This window comes from Leptinotarsa decemlineata, unplaced genomic scaffold, assembly GCF_025532065.1.
Source record: "Leptinotarsa decemlineata unplaced genomic scaffold, Ldec_3_MD MMD2_tig00026307_RagTag_RagTag, whole genome shotgun sequence".
Taxonomy (NCBI): Eukaryota; Metazoa; Arthropoda; class Insecta; order Coleoptera; family Chrysomelidae; genus Leptinotarsa; species Leptinotarsa decemlineata.
The window spans coordinates 12334866-12360358 of NW_027412681.1; the positions used below are offsets into that span (position 1 = coordinate 12334866).

Genomic DNA, 25493 nt, shown 5'->3' on the forward strand with positions numbered 1-25493 from the left:
ACGCCTGGAATAAATAAACAACTCCAATAAACACGTACTTCCCGAAGAAATATGTCAAACGGTCGACAACGAAAATGAATTATAAAGTTCTCGGAACATGGCGGTCACCGAAGCCGAAGCAATCCCAAACATTACAATACAAAATATTCCGAAGAACATCAAGAATGTTATCATATTAAGAGAAAATGACCATTAACTTGATTTACCAGTTATATAAACTGTAGAGAAAGAATTTATAGCAACTGGAAGGAATTTAATGGTAATATGTGATATATGCACCTGCGTGCAGGGTACTTTATTTCACTCTCTCGGCCCCGACGGACATACATCACGTGGTTAATAATCATGTTCCAGCTCGGTTTTAATCAACATAAATCCAGTCAATGGTTTCTGATCTTGGCGATACGATACATTCAATTGCATTCAATAACAATAATTATTACTACTTGTAAGGATATTTTTCAGAATCGGGAAGAACTACATAATAGTTTTTTTTTGTAATATATGGTAGATAATGACTGCACCACTCTATATTTTTGTAGTGTGAACCAAAATAATATTCTATACTGTAAATCAAATACACTAAGTATCTCAAGTAAACAATCAGTTTTTTTTATTTTTGGCACTGTTCTGAATGCATTGACTTCATTTCACTCATTCAACCGTAATCTGAATAATGATCGGAGACCAATTGTTGGAGTGCTGTAGTATCGAAGGATTCGACGGTACCACGGGCATCGGATTAGTTATAATAAACGCTTGGAAATTTTTATTGTGTTGAGTTTATTTGCTGTTGTTATTATTGTTTTTAGTTTTTGTAGTTGCTTATAAGTAATTCGCCTATGGTAAAAGAACGAAAGTGGCTCCGCACTTCGTTTCGAATTTATGAATGAAAGTAGTGGGAGTTAACTCACTGGTTGATTTTTACTATGCATGTGCGATGAAAGGTTCTTTTTGAATTGCATATGTTATCTATGTTTTTTTAGAGAAAAAACTATTTGAAAAATCGGTAATGAAAAAGTTTTCTATTGATTTGGAAACAATTTGAGAGACACTGTGCAAAAAGTAGAAACAGGTTTAGATGTTTTCAAAAAGTTGGTTTACTTATCATTCTTTCCAATGAAGATAGAATAATTATATAATTCAAATGGAAATTAAAGAATACTATATATTTTTTGAAAAGTACATTTTTGAAATATTTTTTTAGAAATATCAACTCAAGCAGAATTACTATATTTAGTTGGAAAAATATCATTGATAGTCATTACTTTACTCGGAATTGAAATTTTATTTCTCACATATCTAAATGATTCAAGCGATGTTGAAGAATTTTTCAAAATAGACTTACTTGAATTATTTCAAATTAGATGAATGCACAATGAAACTTGAATTAATGTGTATGAAAATCGTTAATTAGTAAGTGTAGTGAATGGTCATTCCATTTTTAAATCCGTTTTTGAGTGAATACTTTTGATAACCTAATAAGTCAGTAAATTTTCTTCAAAACAATAAAAAATTGAGATAAATAAATAAATTGTAACATCATAACAACAAAATGGTGTAAAATAATCGTATTAAACATTTTTCTAATGTATTTCAACAGTGAATAACCTTTAATTTTCGAACAATTTTTCATTATTTTCATTCCAGATTCTATACTCCTCCCGTAGTAGATATTTCTCATCTCGAAATTACAAAAAAAACTTTCAAAATCAATTTTGACTTTAGTCTAGATGCATATATTTTTCTCCAATACGATGTATAACAGTGAACATACACCCTCGCGTTCTTTTCACCCCTAATCATATCACAAAGCGTGTTATTGTTTCATAATGCCTTAGAGACACCATGAGGCAATGCACTGTTTTTAGAAGACTGCAATCTGGCAAAATGGGGTGGCAACACGCTGATCTGCACACCAGGACAATGAACTATTGATTGGAATATTATATTTATCATTCGGATATAGGGTTTTTCATTTTCAAATTCACATATGGCAGAAATGGTGTCTGCACAATCATTTTTGTTTCTGCATGTGGTTTACAGCCGAAACATGGAATGAAATGTGGTTCTTCATAAATGTCACGACCATATATATGAATCATTAGATTTTTGCGGTAGGTCTTTCACAACATATACAAGACTGCTTAGTTAATACAAAAAAGGATGGGTAACTAATAATAATATAATAATAATATATTTATTCAACAAATGACAGAGTTAATTATATAATACATAATAATATAATAATTTATAATAATTCAAGCAGGTAGTTAAATGGTTTTGATGATATTTTTGTACATAATTTAAAGAGTATTATACCATGAAATGAAATATGAATGAATAAATATGAGTGATGATCCACAAAAACATATGCTTGTCGTGGAGCAACGAAGGAAAATAATGATAGTAAATAATAAAGGATGTTGACGAAAGATCAATTAACCTATACATATTCATACATACGTATACACACATACACATATATAGATGAAGCTATTTGAGATTTATAGTATCGATACTTTTTCATGGAAGAAAACTTGGTCTAAAATGAAAACGAAGACCTGTGTAGAACAGACTTCTGGTCCTATTGCATTATTTCAGAAATTATTCTTTAAATCGATCAGTTGATGGGTGAATGATCCAGGAAGGTTTCAAATCCAATTTTTCAGTTCTTTCTTGAATAGGCTTAGCGAGTTGATTGTTTTCAGTTCACTGGAAATTGCATTGTATACTCTGAGTTTCACTGTTTCATGATTTTAAGGTTTTTCTTTATCATTAACACAAAAGCTAACGAACAAAATATGTTTCAGGTGCGCTTTCAGTTTGCGAAGCCATGTTGCGTCTTTCAAAAGCACGTATTTTTTCAGTGTAGATGAGCCCTCCTCCTGAATCTTCAGCAAATCATTAACTTCTTTCTCATTAGCTCAAATATGTGACGCTACAAAAAAGGATACGATTACTGCAACTTCCAAAGCACATAACTAAGTATTTTACAAGCCGATATTAGTTTCCAAAGTTGAATTGGTCCTCATAATCGTTCTGGTGCTTCGGGCCTTTCAAATATTCCTCCTGAAGGTGCAAATTCATGCTTTTATGCATATTCTGTGACAAGATCAATTATATAGAAAATCATCAAATAATTATGAAAAAACTGTAAACTTACAAATCTCAAACACACAACCCCAAACCTCCGATCCCGAATATACCAAACCTCAAACCTAATGTTCCCATACCTTCAACCTCACAATCACAAAAATCCAAACTCATGATAGCTGAATCCGCAAATTGCAAACCCACAACAAATTATATCTTCCAACTCTCATATCCAAAAGATCCCCTCAAACGAACAATACCTCTTAACTCATTATATTCAACACCACAATTTTCAAACTCACAAGACCCTATTACGATTCCAAACTCACAAATCCCAAGCTTAGTTCAAATGTTGCCATGCTTAAGTTAAAACTGGTGTAACTAACGCGATTTTGCGATTTTGTGCATTAATTTAAGCAAAAGCTATTTTAAAGATCGTTCAAGTTTGTAGAAACTTCGAAGGGAAAATCAAGCAGTGAATTTAATTTAATTTGGAGTGCCTCAGGAATCTATACTTGGACCCTTATTATTTTGCGTATACACTTGTGATCTAGTTTCTGTTTTAAGACATTGTAATTCACATATGTATGCAGATGACACACAACTCTATCTATCATTTAACCCAAATGACGTTGCTACTGCTGATCGAAAATTGAATGAAGATCTAGCTCGTCTTATTTCATCATCCGAAGCTCATAACCTCAAAATCAAGTGAAACAAAACTAATCTGCTTGTTTTTGGTACTAATCGTAGCTTGGTGGAAAGATATATTAATATTTTTGTTGGTGATACAGTAATATTCCCCACGAACGTGGCAAAAAATTTAGGTAGGTATCGAAATGAACGTGAATTCAAGGTTTACAGAACATGTCACAAAATATGTTCAAAGAAGTTACGTGAGTTTGAGAATACTTGATCCGCACATCGTCATTTGTTATCAATAAGTTTGAAAATAAAATTAACAAAAACGCTTGTGTTGAGTCATTTTGCACATTGTGATGTTGTGTATGGTTCATGCCTGGATGAAAAAGACATTTTTAGAATTGAAAGAGTTCAAAAATCATGTCTTAGGTATATATATGGTATTAGAAAATATGACAGAATTTTATATAAACGTAAGGAAACCAATTGGAAAATAGACCTTCTTCCATAAAATATTAATTAACAAAAAATGTCATCATATTTGTATGAAAAAATAAGATTTCGTAGTGATGTACATACTTTAAATTTGAGGGTTACTTTCTCTTCCGCCCCATCGAACCACTCTATATCGACGATCCTTCAGTTATAATATATATATAGTTTATTATATAATGATTTCCATAAAAATATAAAGTTAGTAAAGCTTCCTTATGCAAGTTCTGTTACAAAAAATATCTCGTCACTGATACTTTCATACTTCTGAAAATCTTCGGTAATAACATTTAACATTTTTTCTCTCCCTCTTCCCTCTTTCTCATTCCTCTTTTTTTTCTTTGTTTTTTCTCTAGTTTAGTTTTCTTTTCCTCAAGGCTAGAACTAAGATCAACAGTACCATTCCGGTACATGTTGTTTCTAGCTTCATTTGTATTTTTTTTTATTGTTTTTATAGATTGAATAATTATTGTATTCATATGTAATAAGAAACTACAAATAAATATTATTATTATTATATTATTCACTTAATCACTTAATTTTTAAAAAAAAAATAGAATAATATTGTTCAAACAGTTCCAATTCTTATATGAATAACTATCACGATCATATAACTGTGGCTTCGCTATTATTTTCAGTACCTCCAGATTTCCTAAACAATAACCCTGCTCAAAGAAGCATGTCTGTATTCAACGAAAGATTGTAATTTTATGTCGATTTATGAATGAGAAGTGCTTATTATTCAAATTACCATACTACTCCACGATACAAGAATACTAAATTTCCCGAACCTTTTATCCAAACAGTCGAAACAGCCTTCGAATTTGCGTAAATTGCTATTTGGGCGCCAAAGAATCGGTCGTTTACCCGTCGAAAGGACTGTAGGTATACAGTGTGTTGAAGAATTCACCACCAGGGTAATATTGAAATCCAATTGAATTTTCGTTACTTCCGGATATATTGTCTGAAATATTTCTATGGCGATACATACTTTTTATTGATCATAAAATTTGTCCAAACAGCTAACATTCAATTCAAAATCGAATTCAAACCGATAAAAACGATATAAAACTTCAAGAACCATCTATTTCAACCTTAATTCTAATGACACAAAACTTTTATGTGAGTATTATTTAAATAGAATGCATCATTAATGACATTTTTATGTTCTTGAAATTTGATATTATGCTTTGATATGGTTGTCTATATCTATTTCGAGCAATGTCGAACAGTAATCTGAATTTCTGTTTAACATTCATCTTTTCGAATTAAATTCAAACTCAATACTCTTTTCAATAATAGTACAGTCTCTCAGGAGTTTTTACTGAGAAAATAGAGTGTAAGAACCAATTTATAATCAGATGAAGAAGATGAAAGAGAGAGGTTGAAAGATACAACAAGTTGATCATTTTCAAACTTACAAGGTGTTCTCTAATATTAATCTGTTGCAATCTCGCGACTATCCATATCTTTCTTCAACATGATGGGTAATAAAATACTGTTGCGTTTTTCCCCGTGGGTTCACCAATAATGACAACACTGAATAATCAAACTAAACTTTATTTCACTTTAAATACAACTAACACTTCAACTAAAAATGTAAGTATTATACGAGTGTCTATCACCTTACTAGATCACTTCGCGTACCGCACTGCAGCTTCCAATTGACTGTCTCGATATCCTCGTGGCTAGCCTTTAAATAACGTAATCGAATATTTTCGAAACTTCTCCGAAGTTCTTTTGAAGTCGGTAGCATTATTCTCGCTGCTTCTCGATTGGCGGGGAATCATCGTGCACTCGTGCGCTCTTAGGCACGTCACCCCTGGTTTATGACTACCAGCGGCGGTCGGCGTTATTTTCTTTCGGGCGTGATTTACAACAATACGATTCATTTTTGATGAGTTATTTGAAATACACTTCTCCAGATATATTACGGCTCTTAGCGCGTGGTTCAATCAATCTTGATCTGTTCCTTCTAACTTGTTGTTCACCGTCTGATTTCAAAATGTGGTTCGACAATTTTCATCCTGATAAAAGGTGAAACTGGTACCTCTGGTGTGCGGTATGAATCCAAAGCAAGCACTTTTTCCAATTACCAGAAATGCAATACTCTTCCCGAGGCGCGTTTCTAAAACCAAGTTAGCCTCTTCAGGCTAACTTGGCATAAAAACTGTTTTCTTCATCTCCTGCAGATATCAACTTTGAATTTTGATTCTGTTAATTGTCTATTTCTGTTTCACCAATACCTATACCACAAGAACCAAGTACATTATAACTGCATTTTTTCTGGATTGTTGTTCTAAGTCTCGGTGTATTTTTGTTCATATCCATTTTCAATTGATCTTTTCTTTTCAGATAGTACTGGAATATAAAATATGACGTTAGTTGTATTGCTGTTCCTGTTTCTAGCATTATCTGGTTTTCAGTCGATTGCTGATTGCACATTTATTGTTGAATCCGTAAAGAAAACGAGAGGAGCATTTTTTCTTCAAAACAAATCTTATCTATGATACTTATTGATCAAAATTTTCAGATGCTAGCATGTCGTTTTTTCTCTTTAATAGAGACAATTTATCATACATTCTTCAACACTCGCATGATGGTTTGATATGTAGTGGAAATCTCTGTTAGTATGTATTTCCTTTCGATAAAATAAATGATCTGACGACTTCTCAACTTTGAAATTAAAAAAAAAGAAGTTGACCGTCTTTATCAATCTTCATTGTGAACTTTATTATCGGTTCTCGTTTCGTTAAGAAACTCTTTTTTTTAAGTAAAATTATTCCTGATGAATAGAGAATTTTCTTTGTGTAATACTTTGAATTTACGCAGTATCTCATCGGGGTGAACTACAAAGTTTGCCCTTTTTACATTTATATAAAGTTTCCCATCACAATTTTGGCCTGTCAATAAGCAGCAAACCTCTACCGATGAAATTTCTTCACTGGATTGAATTTATTGCATTGTGAATATGAAGATTGACAAAAGTGACATCTGTGAACTTACACAAAACATTTTTTCATTATACTCCATGAATCACTCAATAAAAAAATACTTACAAGTTGTCCACCACGACAAACCTCTCGAATATTCGCACTCTATTTCAAGAAACACATGTTCCGCGGCACCCTGTAGATCTACCGCGCATCCATCAATCAATAACGTAATAAATCATGCTCTACACGTAAATCCGTACCGAGAAAAGTGAAAAAAACTTGATTCGATGGGAGAGTCGATATGTCTGGATTCATTTCGTTGATTGATGGTGAATTGACAAGAAGCAGAGTTCAGTTATTTCCACTCAGATCCCAGTATGCGAGCCGAATGATGAAGGGAATGAATGACCTGGAAGTCTTGATACTAATTTTTCATATGTAGCAAGTCACTACCGAGAGCACGGATTTTGTTTCGTCATGGATGAAAAAATGTAATATTTCATTCAATCACTGCCCGATAAAAATAAAGTTATTTTAATTTTTTCGACAGAGTGAAAGCTGATTTATATTACTGAATTCATATGTAAACTCTCTGATTTTCCAATCATCCATAATTTCAACAGAATTTCACATAGTTGCGGAAATATTCAGGATCATATTTACATATTGTTTCCCTCTTCTAATTCAAACATATTTCACAGATTTTTTCAATTATATTAGTGAAGATGTAAACAATAATATTTTATCCTTCCGATTTTCCGACTACCTGTAGAAAAGTTTTCCTTGTAATTGATATTGTTAATAGTTGCTTCACAAATAACAGCATGATTTATTCAAACCTTCATTTCGTATCAGTAAATGTACAGCATGAAAGTGAAAAGGAATAACTCATTGTCAGTCTTCATATACCTTATACAGTGCATTTCTTTAATGTCCCCCCCCTTTTATTTTTTGAACGGGTCAACTCGAAAAATTGAAATTTGGGATAATGAAAGTAATTCATGAATACTTCATTTTGAAGTGAAATTGACAGATGAAACTTTCAAGATGGCGACTGGGCGCCTGGGATTTGTGACACATCTTTTTGAAGCTCCTGACAAATGCTTCACAACCCTAGAATATGTCAATATCTACAAAATGACGGAACTTTCAATAATTGCCTGAATACATTGACATTCGACTACATAATATGAGGTGATAAGCTTGAAGTCAGTTCAGAAGATGCTTAAAATTGTTGCCTGGAACTTCTTGATATATATACAGCTTATCCGATATTCCACGCCAAACATTTTCGAACACAGTAACCATAATATCTCCACAAACACTATCTGTAATGATTTTTGTTAGGACAATTTGGCAGAGTTTCGAATCAATAAACAAATTCTCAAGCTGTTGGTCGAAACCAAAACTGTAGTAACTGTTATAAATATAAAACAATTTTTCAATCATTCTCCGTCTACAGCACAAAATTTTGATCAGCATCAGATATATTCTTGGACACAACAAGAAATATTAAAAAATATCTACCCCTTAAATTTGTGAAATTTTCGGCTTTCTCCATCCTTTTGTACAGAAATTATATTTGGAGTAACTTCAAAGTCACGTTGAAAAAATCACTCTTCAAGATCACCACTTGAGATTGAAGAATTATGGAAACTATTATCGATTTGGATGTAAAGACCCTCAACTACGAACAAACATGTGTAGTCTTCTGAGGAGAGAATTTTAACTGAGAACATTTCATATTGAAAACATTTATAAAAACTCAATTATTCAAGTAACACCTAAATGTGAGATTATTACTAGAAAGTTTGCAAAACCGCAACACGTGTTTTACTAGATGAGCATAATACTACTATACACGTGTCTATAGTATAGTACTATAGTATACTAGTAGTAGTATAGTATAGTAGTAGTAGTATAGTATAGTGGTATACCCTATAGTATAGTACTATAGAAGAATAATATACTATACTATAATATACGATATTATAGTAAAACCCGTGTATAGTAGTATACGATAGTATAGTAACACACGTGTTACTTGAATAAGTTATGGATCATCATCGAGTATCGGCCATTTCCATCACAAAACTCAATTATACTGATTTCAACTGTACAATTTTGATACTGAAAATGGAAAATGTTAAATATCAACATTGAACCAAATACTTTTCGAGGGTCAGATCTATAATTTAAGCAGTAAAAACAGTTATTTGAAAACCAAACTTGTTTTGATTATCTCCATCGCCTCACTCGAAGCTTAGAGATAAAAATATCGCCATCATTCAAGTAATTGCCCTTCCTCTTCAACATATACTAGGTAGCGCATTATCGTTAATTTTCTTTACTGGTTACTCCTCCTGCTTTTGACCCTTGTGATTAGGTCGTCATCGACGAAAATCATAACACACAAGAGGTTTGGTAATGTCGGGCCTAGAGGTGATTGACTCAAAAACGCAGGCCTTGCCTGGGGCAGACAGGGTTAAGAGCAGCTACCTGCGCATAATAGATGAACCCCAAGGAAGCCAACGGTAGTCGTTGTCTGGGAGTGCCGTGATTTCAAAACCGCGGTTACAGTTCAAACAATGGTGAATCGGGATGGAAAGGTTCGTATAGTTGGACAACGAACTGGGGTTCAACTGAAAAAATGAGAACTCGAATCATTATTTTTAAAGTCCTCATTTTTTTTTTCTAAATAAATCGAGCTTTCTTGCGATCTCACGTTTACAAGTTTTCTGGGAGCTTTTCAAAATCAGTTACGGTAATTCATGATAAAAAGTTGGGTTGAAACTATGACAATATTATAGGTATAGATAGATAGATAGTTCATTTGACTATTATATCATATATATATATATAGATATATATATATATATATATATATATATATATATATATATATATATATATATATATATATATTCATAGTAAGTCATTTGGACTTAAAATATGTTAAGCAAATTATTTAGTAATACACTATCGAACTTTTACAAGTAATTACAAAATATCACAACACATAAACGCACAAAAATATAAGAAATAGTTTAAAATAACCAAATTATCATACATAAACAGTACATAAACGGTAAGTATGTTCTCAGAGGCTAAAGAACGCACCTTGAATATCTTCCAAGTACTCATTGATTGAGTAAAAACAATTTTTAGCAAAAACGATTTAATAGTTCGTTATCTAGGAATTCTGATATTGTCAGGGTTATGATGGAGGATGTCAGCATTTGTAGTGAGGTTGGAAGATGTTTTGTGTAATTTAAGAAGTGAATTGTTAACGTATAAGGATGAAAGAGTCATGATTTTGAATTTGATGAATACACGTATCTCTATACCCTAGATAACCTAATATTCTTGTTGCTTTTTTTTGTTGAATATAAATAGTATAAGCAGCCGAGGATTTTTCCCGCATTAATATGGCGTAACCCATATGAGACTAAAACAGTGAGAAATAAACTGTTCTCAAAGCTTCGCAGTTTGAAATATGCCCTTGCTGTCGCTTGACAATTTATGTTTTAATTGTTTTATATGAGCATTCCGATTCAGTTCAGAGTCCAAAGTAACATCAAGTAGCTCTACATTCTGATCTAGTTGTTCTTCACAATCACTTGTCATTTAGTTTCAGATTGTGGGCTCTGAACCATGTTTCAACATGTTCGTAAATTTCTTTAGATCGATCTAATAAAACATGGTGATCTGGACTCGAACATATAAATGACGTTTCATCGGCAATAAGAACAAACACATTTGAAGGAAGTCATGAAGTTGCTTGATGGAGTTGGCAAATACTTGATGAAAATCCACTTTCAAATGTCAAATGACACATCATTTAACACCAAAAGTTTATAATCCTCTTTCTAATATAAAGGCTGAATCATATACAAATGGTTGAAATGTACGGACAGAAAAGTTTGCAACGATCTCATAGACTTAAAACTCACGATTTGCATGCGGAAAAAACGAACTAATTTCAACATACTGACAAAAATTTGACATTAATCAACCGATTTTGACTTTTCCTAATTTTGACATGATACCCGCTAAAACAAACTTTTGGAACTAATCATCTAAAAGAACAATTCGTTCAGGACAGTCTTAACTCCCTACAGTGTAGGCTAATGGACTGATACCTATTCGAAAACAACTACTCCCCTGGCTAATACCAACGCCCTTCGTGGGCGTTGGTAGTAGTTGTTTTCGGATAGGTGTCAGTCCATTTGCCTACAGTGTAGAGTTGAGACTGGCCTGAACGAAGTATTCTTTTAGAGGATTTGATTTTTAGCCAGTCTGCAAGTATGCCCACTGACTATATGCGAAAAGTTTCTTCCTTATACGAGAAATTGGGCAAATTTTGGATATGCGGTTGGTTACCTCGAGATGACAAACCTGTTGTTTGTTGTCCGCTTCAGCCTAGTTCGAGGGATGATACTCTAAAGGAATTCGATTTTCAGTTATCGGAAATCATCAATAACTTTATGTTGATGATAGACACTACCTTGTACTGACGAGTGGCCAAATAGCCCGAAACTGGTTTGCAAGTGTGTTCCAATAATTGAAAATCTATTTCGGCAACAGCATATGCAGGAATAATTTCAGTGAAGAATCCTGCACTGATACCTGTCGGATATAACCCAACGCCCTTCGTGGGCGTTGGTAGTAGTTGTTTTCTGATAGGTGGCAGTCCATTAACCTACAGTGTAGGAATTTGAGACTGACCTGAATGAATTGTTCTTTTAGATGATTTGATTTATAGCCAGTCTTCAATTATGCACACTGACTATATGTGAAAACTTTTAAAAATTGACATTACTTAACCGATTTAGACAATAGAATAATCAGGCTAGTTATAGTCTGACATTTATTCAGGAACTACTTCAAATGTTCAATTTATCTCATTTTAACTGACGTCATCCACAAAAATATTAAATTGTATTTCATTGCTATACTTTCAAATTGTATTTTATTGGTATTCTTGTAATTCAACACATGTCACGCATAAGCTTCATGAACTTCAGTGACTTGTCATTTTTATTTCTGTGCTGGTTATATGGGCATCTTTTATCTTTTTATACGTTGAAATAAACATTATTATTATTATTATTATTATTCATTCTGTGTGATTAGTATACTCGATAGTACAGGCATGCCTGAAGAAGCTATTGTATAGCGGAACACGTGTTTCATTTTTGTAAAACTGATTAGTTTTACAAAATAAAGGGTTTCTTGAATACTGATGACTCTTAACTTATTTCTCTTGATTAGGCTCACTATACTATATGAATGTAGATTGTAAAAATTTTGGGTTTTTTGTAGTGCGATCTTCATTTGTTGCACTTAAACCTTTGTGATACTGAGCAGAGTGTTGATCTAAAACTGAAAAGCGGTTTTTCCTTGTTGTTCGCTAGGAAATGAGAAATAACTATTATTTTCATCATTACCATGCAGATGTCATCCTCTTTCTACTATTGAGACTTCATCTTCCACATTTCCTCGATCTGTATATCCAGTACTGTCTTCATTGAATATTTTTACCGAAGCAAAGTAATACTCTTATGCTTCGGCCGATCCTCTCTGTGGAAATTGGTACCTACCTTTCCCATCTTCAAGGTAGATCGCATCCGTGTGTTCACCGTATTATTCTTCTAGCAGCACGGTATATTATTAAGGCCCTATTACCGGCAATGGCACCTAAACAATAGCTCTGCTGCTGCTCTATAATTTACTTTTGAAATAAATTGGTTGTTAGTCTGCTGCGGATTATATCATTTTCCGCAACCCATCTAGGCGGATAAATAGCTTGTGATCGCAATATTTTAATCATCATTTTAAAAAGAAACTTGTTGATTTCTTTGGATCTAGTTCTGTGCATCGTTTTGATTTTTTTTTGCTGAAAATAATCCTGTTTTTGTGTAACATCAACAGATTGCAAACGTACCAATATCAAATTTGACTAATTTGATAATTCAAGTTCATTTCAAGTTGTATTTTATTGAATTGAAAAACTTGCATACAAAATTTACTAAACCAAGGTCTACTCAAACTAGTAATGCAACTATAACAGTTTGGTGATAGCGACGATACGAAATGAATATCGAAACATTCACCTCTCCTAATGCAAATAGGATGTTTTTAACTCAAAATCACCGAAGGTTCTTATTTTGGTGAAAGGCAACGGGATTTTTTGTGCATCATATCAACATGTTCTACCAAATTCAAATTTTATTAGTGACCCGACCCGGCTCGCATCAGCTAATAACATAATTAAAGGTGGCCCTAAATGATCAATCTGCTTGATCAAACGATTGAGTCAATCCATTGACGCGCGCTTCAATGAACTGCAATCAGCCCTTCAATCTTCTTCTCACCAGAAATGGGACCAGTGCACACTTGTTGTTCATTTGCTGGTGGTTCATTTCGGTGAGCACACGGATTTGTCTTTCCTCTCCCTCACATTGATTGCCCTCAATCGAAAAAAACGATAGAAAAAGAAACGACGATGGTCCAAGGAGTGGTACATGGTGATGATGTAGTTTTCTTTCTTTTGTAATAGTCTTTGCTCTTCACTTTCAATAATTCCGAACAATCGCGATATAGTTCAATCAACAGGTTAATGAATTCCCTCTCAGGATTTTCGGGAAGCTCACTTTCCGTAGCGGATGCCATGGTTTCCACCTAGTAACTGACGCAATGCGTGACGAAAACTGTCCTAGCCGGTCAACCTCCTCCTTCAACCGCTTGAGTCATTCAATCTTTCTAACAATCACCATCAAGCCTCGCTTCAAGCGTCAAACAGGTTCCTACACGGTCAATCACGCTTGAGTCAATCGATTGACTCAAGCTTTTGATTGAAATGATTGACCGTCTAGGGCCTCCTTAACAAACAGCTATCAATTTTGAAATAGGTAAGTACCTATATATACAAAGACAATTCGAAACGGAAATGAGACCTCAATCAACGCAACTGCAATCTTTATTCATCAGGCGTGTGGCATCGGTTTGTGTCGCACCGGTTTTCTCGCACGATAGTTTAAATTTTTCGATAACTTACATGAACCTTCTTCTATTACTCCGTCCATTGGCGAAAACCGTATGAAAATCCGTTCGGTAGTCTTTGAGTTTATCGCGTTCAGACAGACAGACGGACATACAGATTGAGAGGTGCGATGGGGGGAGTTTTTTCATAATACGTACCTAGTGATTGTGATGTTTTATCGTTTATTATTTTTATGTTTTGTTTTTATTTATTTATCTCTTATGAAGGTCGTCACTGTTCGAACTTACAAGATATGATAACGTGAATTTTCAAATTTTACAGGTTTGGTGAGTCCGATGTTCAATTTTGTTTTCATTATGTTGGTATACAACTCCCTTAGTCATGATGAAATTTTCAGCTATATTCATTGTTTATTTTATCTCAGACGTGTTTTTGAGAGCTCGGTGATTTTTGTTTGTTGAAACGTATGGATAAAAAAATTCTATCATATTTTACGTAAAAATTTAAATAAACAATGAGAAAGTACGAGAATTGTTAACAAAAGCCTATGGTGAATCTGCTATGACTGAAACAAGTGTTTACGAGTGATATAAGTGTTCCAAGATGGCTGTGAAGACGTTGCAGATATCGAACGCCCCGAACGCCCCACCACATCAGTAACTCATGAAAATGTGGAAAAAGTGAAAGAAAAGTTCATGAACGATCATGAAATCACAATCAGAGAAGTCGCTGATGATTTGCGTGAAGCAATTGCCTGTTCGTTGTCACCTCACAAACCACAAGAGGAGACTAAATCATCTGTCGGTAACAAATAAGACAGATGGGTATCCGCGGCTAAGCTAAACAGTGGAGACGGGAGTGGGTTAAACAACTTAGCAAATTTCAAATAGATCTTAATGGGCGCCAGGTAAATTTAATCCTCCAGATACCCTAAGTAACTCACAATATCAATAACTTACCAATTAATATTGGAAATGAAAGATAAAGATCCCCAATATGATTTATTCAGTAATCCTAACTTACATGGATTAACCAACAACGCTTCTAAGACAACAATGCAATATTCACACTACTACGCGATGTTCAAATGTCCATACAAGAGCGCGGTGTATCTAACCACGAATTCAATCAGCCATAAATTACGGTAGTAACGACGCTCAAAAAACTACAATACGTCGAGTAAAACTACCACGAAAATTGAGTAGGTGAAATCGTAAATACTAGTATCGGATGGTAAGACAAACTCGTTTGCGTCGCGTGAGCTCAGGCGTAGGCGCATCGGTGTCAATCAGCAATCGTGAAAGGAAGAATATACCTCAATTTCCGTTTCACAAATATCTATATCAATCAGGTATCAATAAACAACTCTTAATCAATAAACGATAAACAACACTATATCAACAGGTATCAATAAACATAAGGGCAAACAATTATTTAAATATCTCAGTATTGCACAAATTTTCAAATAAATCAATTATAACTTGCGTGCTCCTTTTGGGCCACCCGGTATATGGTGTTAGGCTACCCTGTAGTATGGCGGAAGTGGATCACCCTGTAGTACTGCTGAGATGGATCACCCTGTAGTACGGCGGAGATGGATCACCCTGTAGCACCACCAAGATAGATCACCCTGTAGGGCACGACAAGCTGGACCAGTAATGGATCACCAAATAAGATCCAGAAAGAAAATAAAGGAAAACAGGAACCCTTGACGAAGACAAAAAAGCAGGAAGAAAAGCAGGAAGAAAAAGCAGGAAGAAAAACCCTACGGAAGAAAATTCTCAATCAGAATCAGATAAAAACAAGGTGAGATTCAACCCCCATTCAATAGGACTATTTGACTAATCAATACCCCTGGTATATTTTCATTTAAGCAAAGTAGCAAGATAACAAGAGTATATTTTTGGGTGCCCTGTATAACCATATGACCCGTAAAAATCAAGAAAATTGAATGAGTGTTGAAACCTCTCTTCAATACTAATATTCAGTTGAGATATAACGATGGAACCAGAAATTACTAAAATCATTTAAAACACATTTAATGGTAAAATTCTTACCCTGGCCAAGGGGTTTTCTATACGATTCTTCGTGTGCGGTGTTCTGCACGGAAGTCCTGCTGGGACTTGATGAGTGACTGAGGGCCTTCTGTTTCTTATGAATCTAGAGACGAGAAACGAAGGTTGTAGAATTGAAGAAGTGATATCATAGCTAAGATCACATGAGAGATGCGACAGTGATTCAGACATACCTAATTTCGGAAATCCTTCCACCTGGCACGAGTTCGGTAACCACCACAAATCCTCAAAAGAGCTTAAGTTTCAGACTGCAAATATCCACACCAAAATGACCAATCAGTCTTCCACTATACAATCCTGACTTGTAGAAATAATCCCCGTGAAGGATGGCACAAATACAACCAAATATATCCTACAATCAGTCTGATGGTACCCTTTGAACTCCGAACCAAGCTCACCGAAGGTTAACTTCCGAATACTAAGCGACTGCCACATCTGACAGCTAACCAGTTGTTGCCACAGTGCATCCAATCTACACTACAAGCACCAAGGGGGCGCTGTGCACAACATCATAAATCTAACAATTCCTCCACAGCCACTTGATACATCATCAACAAGTCCATGACCCATCAAAACTCCTTCTCAAAGCAATGCAACCCTAAAACAACCCTTGACAACTTGAGTAACCGATAAATCCTCCACCCGTGAACAACTGTAGAACTAGTTCGGTGTAAGTCGACGGAACGATACTACGAAAGTTCGGCAGATGTCAACCAACAGCTGTCTCTTAACCTTGTTTACGAATATTTACGAAATATATTGTTCCAACCTATTTTCAACTATTTACCAATCCTTATTCATGCGATGGAATAGAAACATATAAGGTAAGTCGTCACATCTTTCCCATTCAGTACGAATATTTGAACATTCATCTTATGCAGAATATTTACCGAAAATATCAAACAGTATTCAGAAACCAGAGCTAACTAATATTGTTTTTCAGGCGATATGGCTCTAATATGTCAGTAAACCTTCTGGAGTGATGAATAACAATCTATGCAAGAAATATTCTCGGAAAGGTATAGAGAATAAGGCAGGCAACGGCTGAAAAAAATGATAGGTGAAGAAAACTGAGAAACAAACAATAACAACTATTTCAACCTAGCGAGGAATTTCGGATCTCCAACGTCGATTGGCAATAGGAGAATGCGTAAGTACTGGTCAAAGCAGTTAGTCAGGGAGCATACATTTATTCTTATACATTTCAGGTATGGTTTTCTATGGAACGGAAGATTCCCATTACTATGATGTTAAATGAATAAAATCTACTTGTAACTTAATTACATTGTTAATATCCTTTGAATAAAGATCTTAAAAGGTAAGGTAGTGTTTTGAAAGGTCACATAAGAGCAGTTTGATCTAGTGCTAAATTGAAACGTAACAACTCCCCCCTTTCTCGAAGAAATTTACCCCGTAAATTTCACTCAATTCTCAAGAACTCAGTCTTCTGAAGATGAAGGTTTTAAATCCTTCACATGCCAGGAACCCTTCGAATTACCATCAGAGTCCCTCAATTCATAAGTCCAAGGCGACAGCCTTTTTTTTTCAATATCAATGTTCCGTAGTGGTATTAATAGAATGCACAAAGATTACATACATCATCAAAAACGTCAATATTTCAGTTACATTGAACAAGGACATGTCAACAATCACAAATTTACGTTTTCATGTATATATAAAAACATCAATACTATAGTTCAATAAAATAATGATAAAAAAAACTTTGAAAACAAGCTTTTACTTAAGTGCCCTTCTCCTCTAATTTGATTGCCATCGTCAGAGAATGCCGCATCTCTTGAACAGTTCCTGTAGCAATTTCTCTAACCCTAACCTCATACACGAGCTCATCTTGACTCAAACGGTTCACTAGCATTTTGCGGGACATGATAACAATCCCAATGAGACACAAAAAAAATATTAAAAAAATGATCAAAAAAATTTTTTTTTTCAAATTTATCAAAAAAAATTTTTCCAAATTTATAAAAAAAAAAAATGAAACGTTGTTTTAACGCGGCCCCACGTTGGGCGCCAAAAATGTCACCTCACAAACCACAAGAGGAGACTAAATCATCTGTCGGTAACAAATAAGACAGATGGGTATCCGCGGCTAAGCTAAACAGTGGAGACGGGAGTGGGTTAAACAACTTAGCAAATTTCAAATAGATCTTAATGGGCGCCAGGTAAATTTAATCCTCCAGATACCCTAAGTAACTCACAATATCAATAACTTACCAATTAATATTGGAAATGAAAGATAAAGATCCCCAATATGATTTATTCAGTAATCCTAACTTACATGGATTAACCAACAACGCTTCTAAGACAACAATGCAATATTCACACTACTACGCGATGTTCAAATGTCCATACAAGAGCGCGGTGTATCTAACCACGAATTCAATCAGTCATAAATTAAGGTAGTAACGACGCTCAAAAAACTACAATACGTCGAGTAAAACTACCATGAAAATTGAGTAGGTGAAATCGTAAATACTAGTATCGGATGGTAAGACAAACTCGTTTGCGTCGCGTGAGCTCAGGCGTAGGCGCATCGGTGTCAATCAGCAATCGTGAAAGGAAGAATATACCTCAATTTCCGTTTCACAAATATCTATATCAATCAGGTATCAATAAACAACTCTTAATCAATAAACGATAAACAACACTATATCAACAGGTATCAATAAACATAAGGGCAAACAATTATTTAAATATCTCAGTATTGCACAAATTTTCAAATAAATCAATTATAACTTGCGTGCTCCTTTTGGGCCACCCGGTATATGGTGTTAGGCTACCCTGTAGTATGGCGGAAGTGGATCACCCTGTAGTACTGCTGAGATGGATCACCCTGTAGTACGGCGGAGATGGATCACCCTGTAGCACCACCAAGATAGATCACCCTGTAGGGCACGACAAGCTGGACCAGTAATGGATCACCAAATAAGATCCAGAAAGAAAATAAAGGAAAACAGGAACCCTTGACGAAGACAAAAAAAGCAGGAAGAAAAGCAGGAAGAAAAAGCAGGAAGAAAAACCCTACGGAAGAAAATTCTCAATCAGAATCAGATAAAAACAAGGTGAGATTCAACCCCCATTCAATAGGACTATTTGACTAATCAATACCCCTGGTATATTTTCATTTAAGCAAAGTAGCAAGATAACAAGAGTATATTTTTGGGTGCCCTGTATAACCATATGACCCGTAAAAATCAAGAAAATTGAATGAGTGTTGAAACCTCTCTTCAATACTAATATTCAGTTGAGATATAACGATGGAACCAGAAATTACTAAAATCATTTAAAACACATTTAATGGTAAAATTCTTACCCTGGCCAAGGGGTTTTCTATACGATTCTTCGTGTGCGGTGTTCTGCACGGAAGTCCTGCTGGGACTTGATGAGTGACTGAGGGCCTTCTGTTTCTTATGAATCTAGAGACGAGAAACGAAGGTTGTAGAATTGAAGAAGTGATATCATAGCTAAGATCACATGAGAGATGCGACAGTGATTCAGACATACCTAATTTCGGAAATCCTTCCACCTGGCACGAGTTCGGTAACCACCACAAATCCTCAAAAGAGCTTAAGTTTCAGACTGCAAATATCCACACCAAAATGACCAATCAGTCTTCCACTATACAATCCTGACTTGTAGAAATAATCCCCGTGAAGGATGGCACAAATACAACCAAATATATCCTACAATCAGTCTGATGGTACCCTTTGAACTCCGAACCAAGCTCACCGAAGGTTAACTTCCGAATACTAAGCGACTGCCACATCTGACAGCTAACCAGTTGTTGCCACAGTGCATCCAATCTACACTACAAGCACCAAGGGGGCGCTGTGCACAACATCATAAATCTAACAATTCCTCCACAGCCACTTGATACATCATCAACAAGTCCATGACCCATCAAAACTCCTTCTCAAAGCAATGCAACCCTAAAACAACCCTTGACAACTTGAGTAACCGATAAATCCTCCACCCGTGAACAACTGTAGAACTAGTTCGGTGTAAGTCGACGGAACGATACTACGAAAGTTCGGCAGATGTCAACCAACAGCTGTCTCTTAACCTTGTTTACGAATATTTACAAAATATATTGTTCCAACCTATTTTCAACTATTTACCAATCCTTATTCATGCGATGGAATAGAAACATATAAGGTAAGTCGTCACATCTTTCCCATTCAGTACGAATATTTGAACATTCATCTTATGCAGAATATTTACCGAAAATATCAAACAGTATTCAGAAACCAGAGCTAACTAATATTGTTTTTCAGGCGATATGGCTCTAATATGTCAGTAAACCTTCTGGAGTGATGAATAACAATCTATGCAAGAAATATTCTCGGAAAGGTATAGAGAATAAGGCAGGCAACGGCTGAAAAAAATGATAGGTGAAGAAAACTGAGAAACAAACAATAACAACTATTTCAACCTAGCGAGGAATTTCGGATCTCCAACGTCGATTGGCAATAGGAGAATGCGTAAGTACTGGTCAAAGCAGTTAGTCAGGGAGCATACATTTATTCTTATACATTTCAGGTATGGTTTTCTATGGAACGGAAGATTCCCATTACTATGATGTTAAATGAATAAAATCTACTTGTAACTTAATTACATTGTTAATATCCTTTGAATAAAGATCTTAAAAGGTAAGGTAGTGTTTTGAAAGGTCACATAAGAGCAGTTTGATCTAGTGCTAAATTGAAACGTAACATCGTGAATTTTCAAACGAAATCCATACTGTATCGATGCCCCAGCCTTCATATCCGCCACAGATGGCTCCGTGTGAATTTTTCCTATTCCCATAAACAAAGAGAACCTAAAAGTGTCCTTGAAAGAGCTGAAGGTTTTCCCAAAGATCTATCTATCACAAGCGCATAATATCAGATGGGGACTATTATGAAGACGACAGACAACAATATGTAGACAAATAAATGAAAAAAAAAACATTCAAGAAACGAAAAGTTCCTTTTATGTGTTGTATTGATGAAGTTTCGAGTGTATTGGCTAACACAGGGTGTACTTGTATCTGTGTCCTGAAAACTGAATTACTTGTTTTCATTCAATTGATATTAAGTATGTACGGTTTAGTGCAAATTAGTGCAAAATTGTTATTCTATTCTCTTTCATTTCATCACATCTTACTCTCAGATATAGTCTTAAATTTTCGATTTGTAGATATTTCGTTTATCCATACGTATATGAATTTCATATTTGGATGGGGAACAATACATCCCAGAACAGTTTCTTCTGAAAATTATTTCAAAAAATCCTTTTTTCATGTGAAGTATCTAGTCATATTATCTAATACCATTAATTTTCACCAAACATCAAGCATCTCACAGACTGTGAGCATCTGTGGTTTTTTATGTTGACTATACTCTATATTTATTTGTCGTCACTGTCAGGTATCATATAAAGTTTATATTATCTATTTCTCAATTAAATTTGTTGTTCATGCCAACTTCACTGAGGTCACATTCAAACAATAGCCAAATCAAAATCAAATCCTTATATGACATATTCTATTGAAGAAAAAGATCCTCAAGAAACCATCAGTCACCATTCCCAACCAAGATAATCACTTACCCATTCTATCATACCATTAAAAATTTATTACACCAACTTAACAATGAATATATTAAACAATATGATGATAATCTTGTAACGCACGGCTACCCGTGCTACTGTGTTCGTCGTTAGGAAGGCATTGTAGACTGCAGAGTCCCTCTTGGGCATCGTAAATATCATTACCACCGAAGGTGCGCTCAAATCAGGGCAAACAATAGAGGAAATAAAGTACGTACACGTGATTCCTCAAGGGCAGGTTCTTCATTGAGTAATGGCGTTTCGATCTAAAGGAGATTATCAAAGCGAGTTGAAAGATTATGGTTAGATTCCAGCTGAATCAGGTATTAGATCCTTCCCAGCGTTCATCCATCTGTTGTTTTCATTTGATTGGTATTATACGGTTGTTTGCAAATTTCAGGTTGTTTGCAAATTTCATTGACATGTCCAGAATATTCTGGTTTTGTTCCTGAAAGTTCAATTTTTATTTCTACGGAAATGAATAATACCGTGAAAGCAATTCATTTCATTATGTCTAGTAAATCAACTCAATTGCGGCAACACATTTTGTTTTTGAAACACACATATTTTAGTTTCTACTTCTGACCAGTTCTTACTGAAAATGATGATTATAAATTTCTTTAGAGTATGTACAGAATGTACTAGCTGTGTACACTGTTCTAGGCGTATTGACAAAAAATGACAGTTTAATAATAATCGTATACAATTAATATAAAAGTATCCGTCATAGTTCAAAGTATTTGCCAGCTAGAAAAATACGTACTGTGCGCCTTGGTCTCTGATATTTGTTAGGGAAAACATCCACCTATACATAAACTGAACTATACTCTGTCCAACAAAGCAACAGAGTGCTCCAATATATTATCATGCATAGCGCACTTGATCTCCCAGACAAGGCTACTTGTACAGATTCGCACTAAGGAACGACCGAAATTTTATTATTTTTTTTAATAATATGCGGTTGGTTATAGGACATTTTTTCAGGTGGAGAGTAAGGAAATCAGCAGTTTCATCAGCCATATCAGTACTCGACATTTTGAAAATTTTAAACTTCAAAATACTATATGTACACACCACAGGCGTTGAATCGTAACTGATCACTTCAACCCTGTAACAATGAATTCCGCCATTCGATTGCAGTTGAATCTGATTGGCCAGCGTAACGAGGCTTGTGTTTTTTACCCAATAGATGCATATAAGCGTGGTGACTATGCTTTGATCACGTATCTATCATTGTTTGGGTTGCTTTGTTTGTTGGATGGATATAGTTTACTCTTCAACCAAATAGACTTCAAATACTATTTAGCTTGATTGAAATTAATAATTTTCATTTCGGCTGGACCTATATCTATTAGCACAGCTCAGGTACTTTCATCTGTGAAATAAATTTGTCTACCAACTTTAACAAATGTTTAACAAAATTACAGAGTATATTCCAAATGAATATTACTGAAGCTTTTCCCAAACCGTTATTTTAACACTTCGACACGTGTTTCGATCGCCAAGTGATCATCTTCAAGACGAATATCGTGTCGAGGTATTAAAATAACGGTTTGGTGTTGGAAAAAAATTCCAGTAATATTCATTACTACACCAAAGGTTCCAAACAGTGTATCACTAGACTCCCAATTATATTATTTGATAAATTCTGCTAAACTAAAATTGGTAGTATTATTTTAAACTGCTGAGTGAAATTTGTAATTCAATCCATTCATGAAATATAAAGATATAATTGAATAAAATATCATGCAATTCATTTCCAGACCTACCGGACGTACGTAAAATACTATAGTCAGTCAATAGCCTAGGATCGTTAAGGCTCAACAGGCAAGTCGCAGAAGAACCCTTAATTTTTTTTTAATTTTCTCGAATTGACCCAAAGTCAAAAAGTTTTACCCAACTTCAGAGTTTTCAAATATTCTGAAATGTAGACACGGAACGTCTGACGCCGAATAAATTCAAAACAAATGGTTCGCCCACACACCAGAACAGCAATACTCTTCTCGACACGCGTTTCACCGACTATGCAGTAGTGGGGGCAATGTTTGTTTGGAATCAAATATATTGATACTATTTAGCATCTAGATAGTGATGTAACCTTGTTTCGTGTCTGAATTCGCGAACATATCATATTTCTTGTCATTCGTTTTTGCAAAATTCTCGCAAATAAAAACGTCGTAAATTTTTATAGTTGCCCAATGAGAATATTGAGCAATTGCGATATCAACCTATAGAAACTTGTAGCAATTTTATAATACGACGTGGGAAAGCTTTTTTTATATTTTATCGCCTACGTCAATTTCGCTCCATCATCAATTCGAAGTGTGAGTCTTGAACCTGATACTCGGGAGTTCTATTTGAATATAAATCGAATTCTATATAATGAATAGGTACACCTAACATTTATTAATGAAGCTCGAACCACCTTAGTGGACTATGCATGTGTCTATAATTATGATAACATATCTCGCTGCTCATGATCACTATTGAAAGCAGTAATTTATCCTCAGTTACACAATCAAAGCGTTGAGTAACCGTTAGCTTTGCAAAAATGCCTACCTATTCGTTAATCCGATACCACAAATAAGAGTCAATCGGGATGGCCTGTAATTTGGTCAATGGGATTAAATTATCGGATTCGCAGGTTGTTCTTGGAAATATTTATGAAACCGATCGCGTTGGGCGAATGAGGAAAATGTGTGTTTTTGAAAATTACATACGATTCACCTCTTGTATTACTCAGTGGATACAGGGTAATAGGCAGGTTCGAAGTGATAATGATGAACAGCAACCCAGCAATAACGGTACTTGATAAATGTAATGAAAATTTAATTTTTTTCAGTGAAAGGTAACATTAGACTGTAATCCAAAGCGAGATTACAAGAAACGACTTGATTTCGAGTCTGAAGGAGATTTTCCACCAAACGGACAAAACGTAACAAAACAGAAACTCAACCTATAGTCAGCCCCGGATCTTCAATATTTTTAGGCGGGGCAAAAACTAAAATAAATTTTTGTTGCGAACTGGTTTATTTTGGACAAAAATCTCAAGAGACATTTCTTGTTTGAAATGAAACAGGCTATCGAAAATAAATTTTTAAATGGTAAACAAATAATAAGACAAAAAGTTACATTGGAACCATGGGGTAAACCAAATAAACTACTGGCTAAGTGTCTTTTTGGTAGTACAAAACGCTAGGCTAATTTCAATATTGTAACTTTTTCAGTGCTTGTGAAAAAAATTGTTATTCAAATTTCATGTACCCCGTTTAAGGGGCTGTATCTTAACAAGGGATGCTCCAATGAAGTTTCTTTATATGAAAGATCCTATCTTTTTTTCTATGAGGAATCACCTCATATTATATCATAATTTCATTGGTGTACAACTCAATTTTCTATCGCTATTATTGCAAGACTCGATAAGCGTTCCTGCTGGCTCATAGAAGATCGCAAATAATTCCCAATTATATTAGTTTTATTTTGCTCAAACTTCGCTCACAGCTTGCTGATATAGTAGGAAGCGTAGAGTAAATTCCCATTGAAAGTATTCTGCATATCATGCGCATAGATCTGTTGCAAAAGATGGAAATCGTTAGTCTTTTCTATATCATCGAATTCAGAATGCAACGGTGCTTAAAT

General features: G+C 34.7%; 1 protein-coding gene and 1 long non-coding RNA gene across 2 annotated transcripts in view; one reads left to right on the forward strand and one right to left on the reverse strand.

The window, feature by feature from the left end:
• Positions 1 to 25493, forward strand: part of Ser (protein serrate) — a 351449-nt gene that overhangs the window by 187681 nt on the left and 138275 nt on the right. The gene's annotated exons all lie outside the window — the stretch shown is intronic.
• Positions 15161 to 19898, reverse strand: LOC141485061 (uncharacterized). The gene is made up of 2 exons (XR_012466988.1): positions 19770 to 19898; positions 15161 to 19681 (listed from the first exon to the last, which is right to left on the reverse strand). It is a non-coding gene; the product is annotated as an uncharacterized lncRNA (long non-coding RNA).